Source organism: Coccinella septempunctata, chromosome 1, assembly GCF_907165205.1.
Source record: "Coccinella septempunctata chromosome 1, icCocSept1.1, whole genome shotgun sequence".
In the NCBI taxonomy this organism is placed as follows: domain Eukaryota; kingdom Metazoa; phylum Arthropoda; class Insecta; order Coleoptera; family Coccinellidae; genus Coccinella; species Coccinella septempunctata.
The window spans coordinates 19,374,176-19,378,705 of NC_058189.1; positions in this window are offsets into that span (position 1 = coordinate 19,374,176).

A 4,530-nucleotide genomic window follows, 5' to 3' on the forward strand; every position below is an offset into this window, starting at 1 on the left:
AGGATGTATTCAAAAGCACTCACAATATTCTCATCAAAATATCAACACTACAAAATCGGTCTGAGCCAAATATCTGATGGACGATTTTTATTCAAACTAAGTCAATACTGTATGGAGATATCAACATACAGGTTCCAATTATTCAACGATTCGGGCATTCTGAGAATCGAATATTTCGAGCCGTTTTAATGAAAATCGTCTATTTAGTTAGTCAACACAATAAGACACAATATTAATCTACCTCATATGGTGTATTCAAAAGCACTTACAATATTCTCATCAAAATATCAGCACTACAAAATCGGTCTGAGCCAAACATCAGATGGACAGTTTTTATTCAAACTAAGTCAATACTGTATGGAGATATCAACATACAGGTTCCAATTATTCAACGATTTGAGCATTCTAAGGATCGAAAATTTCGAGGCGTTTGAATGAAAATCCTCTATTTAGTGAGTCAACACAATAAGACACAATATTGATCTACCTCATATGGTGTATTCAAGAGCACTCACAACATTCTCATCAAAATATCAACACTAAAAAATCGGTCTGAGCCAAACATCTTATAAACGATTTTTATTCAAACTAAGCCAATACTGTATGGAGATATCAAAATACAGATCCCAATTATTCAACGATTCGAGCATTCTAAGGATCGAAAATTTCGAGGCGTTTGAATGAAAATCCTCTATTTAGTGAGTCAACACAATAAGACACAATATTGATCTACCTCATATGGTGTATTCAAGAGCACTCACAACATTCTCATCAAAATATCAACACTAAAAAATCGGTCTGAGCCAAACATCTTATAAACGATTTTTATTCAAACTAAGCCAATACTGTATGGAGATATCAAAATACAGATCCCAATTATTCAACGATTCGAGCATTCTAAGGATCGAAAATTTCGAGGCGTTTGAATGAAAATCCTCTATTTAGTGAGTCAACACAATAAGACACAATATTGATCTACCTCATATGGTGTATTCAAGAGCACTCACAACATTCTCATCAAAATATCAACACTAAAAAATCGGTCTGAGCCAAACATCTTATAAACGATTTTTATTCAAACTAAGCCAATGCTGTATGGAGATATCAAAATACAGATCCCAATTATTCAACGATTCGAGCATTCTAAGGATCGAAAATTTCGAGGCGTTTGAATGAAAATCCTCTATTTAGTGAGTCAACACAATAAGACACAATATTGATCTACCTCATATGGTGTATTCAAGAGCACTCACAACATTCTCATCAAAATATCAACACTAAAAAATCGGTCTGAGCCAAACATCTTATAAACGATTTTTATTCAAACTAAGCCAATACTGTATGGAGATATCAAAATACAGATCCCAATTATTCAACGATTCGAGCATTCTAAGGATCGAAAATTTCGAGGCGTTTGAATGAAAATCCTCTATTTAGTGAGTCAACACAATAAGACACAATATTGATCTACCTCATATGGTGTATTCAAGAGCACTCACAACATTCTCATCAAAATATCAACACTAAAAAATCGGTCTGAGCCAAACATCTTATAAACGATTTTTATTCAAACTAAGCCAATACTGTATGGAGATATCAAAATACAGATCCCAATTATTCAACGATTCGAGCATTCTAAGGATCGAAAATTTCGAGGCGTTTGAATGAAAATCCTCTATTTAGTGAGTCAACACAATAAGACACAATATTGATCTACCTCATATGGTGTATTCAAAAGCACTCACAACATTCTCATCAAGATATCAACACTACAAAATCGGTCTGAGCCAAACATCTTATAAACGATTTTTATTCAAACTAAGCCAATGCTGTATGGAGATATCAAAATACAGATCCCAATTATTCAACGATTCGGGCATTCTGAGAATCGAATATTTCGAGCCGTTTAAATGAAAATCGTCTATTTAGTGAGTCAACACAATAAGGCACAATATTGATCTACCTTATATGATGTATTTAAAAGCACTCACAATATTCTCATCAAAATATCAACACTACAAAATCGGTCTGAGTCCAAAATAATTCTTAAATCATATAGGGCAATTTACTTCCAGTTCTTGGCAAATGTTTCCTGAAGTGCTTGCTTGTACAATGGAAAAAAATTTCTTCTAGTTTATTGTAGGATATTAATATAAATATGTTAAAACATGATGATCGTAAACAATTATTTTCTGAATATAGTGATGTTTTTTCGGGAATTGGGTGTATTGCACCTCCCCATCAAATGAAAATTAATTCTGAAGCTGTACCGATAATTTCACCGATAAGAAGAGTCCCTTCAGCTTTGCAAGATAAATTAAAATAAACTTTAGATAATTTAGAAGAATTAGGCTACATTGTTGAGCAAAATTACTGCTATGACATCATAGGCGCCCGCAGGGGGGGGGCCAGGGGGGGCCACGGCCCCCCCTGTGATTCTGATAGACACCGTTAGAGAAATTTTTCTTTCAGTAAAACTAATCGTAGATGATATTTTGCCCCCCCTGAGAAAAATTTCTGCGGGCGCCCATGTATGACATCAACGAACACTGCACACAACCTGACATGACCCTGTACTTGTTACAATTCGCCGATGACACAGCCCTTATCAGTCATAATAACACCCATGCAAAAACAGTACAAAACATCCAGTGGTTCCTGGACAGAACGATATCTTGGTTCAATACATGGAGATTGCAACTAAACCCCAGCCAAATCTCAGTTCATTATCTTCAATGATCGGATAAAACAGAACTCTCCTAAACTGATTATGGGAAACAGATTTGTAGAGTGTAAAGATAGTGTTGAATATCTTGGTGTAGAAATAGATAAAAAAACTAACTTCAAAAAACACGCGAACATCACGAGGAGGAAATGTATCAGCAGGAGTAAGCACTTCAGAAAATCAACATACAAAAACTCAGGAATTAACAAAAGAACTGCAGCATACCTACAGGGTGATTCATAACTATTGGGACATAGGCTTAGGGCAGATTGTTTGGACCAAAATATGGCGATAGGACCAAATATACCTCAATAAAATGTTCTGTGGAAAAAGATGGAGAGCGTTAGTTGAGTTTCTTTAACGGAACAGAATAATATTTTTTTCGAAGTTCGAAAGTCCTTCATTGAAAGAATTAGAAAAGGCATAGAAGTCTGAGGAGGCCACGTAGAACATTCAATTTAAGTTTATTCTTTTTATGTTACATTGTTTTTGATTATGCTTTATCGTCGAAATAAATAAATAAATTGTTACTTCAAATCCCCTTCCGATGCTAAGAACTGTTCAATCGTGTTTTTCTTAAAAACGGATGAAAAAATATACAGTGAAATTATTAGCAAAAAGCGAAAAAAAAACGAAACAATTTGTCGTCCACTTTTGGAGTTTTGCCACCCAATATATCTCTCGGTGAATGAAACCACCACAAAGATCCTCCAGACAGCAGAAACGTCCTCCTTGCGAGCCATTACAAAAATGAGGCACCCAAGAAACCCACTTCATAATCTCCCCAACACTATTCTCTATGAAATAACAGGTGTTACACCCATCAATCTTCGAATGGGGGAACTCTCCAAAAAATTTGCACAGCCAACCCATAACAAAGATATTCTGGCAGAGTTTTGTGTGAACCGAGACCAGAACAAAAGGCCAAGAAGAAAATTTCCACTGTATACCATATGGGAAGAAATTGAAAAATTGTGATACATTTATGTATTTTTTTTTGAATTATATCATAATCTCTACTACTTATTGGTTTTCTACTCTATATGTATGAACACTGAAAATTATTGATTGTCGATACAGGCTGAAGGACTTCGGTCGATGGCTATTGTGAGAATAAAGTACAGTGTTATTTATTTAAAAAAGTTGAGGGTCCCAGTGATTGGGTTCATCCTTTAGTGGTTGATCCTCTTCAGTTGAACAAGGCCATTAAACGCACAACATTGAAAATTATTAACATTCGATGAAATAACAGCGCAATTGCAAGATGCAAATTTTTTTTCAAAACTGGACGGCAGCCAGGCATTTTATCAGATTCCACTCGATGTATTAGCAATCTGTGTACAGTTGGCACCCCTTTTGGACGATATAAATTTTTTAGGTTACCCTATGATATCAAAACTGCACCTGAAATATTCAACGAGAGATTCAGACAAATTTTCGATATGAAAATTGCAGCTGTGTATATAGATGACATAATTGTTTGGGGAAAAACTTTGGATGAACTTAAAAAAACTTTAGAAAGGGTTTTGTCGCAAGCTAAAAAATACAACGTGAGATTCAATGCAAAAATGGGACATATTCTTACTGAAAACGGAGTTAGTTTGGATCCTGATCGACTTAAGGCTATAGAAACCTCAGGCGATAAAACCTCAGACCACAACTGAATGTGGCCTAACTGTAAAGTATTGTAGTTTTCCATTCCCAAATAATTTTCTTTCAAGCTAAACTCAATGCTCAAAAAGAACCATGTTCTTGTTAAATTGGCTACCATCATCGCCACTTCACATCTTTCGCACACCCTCTAT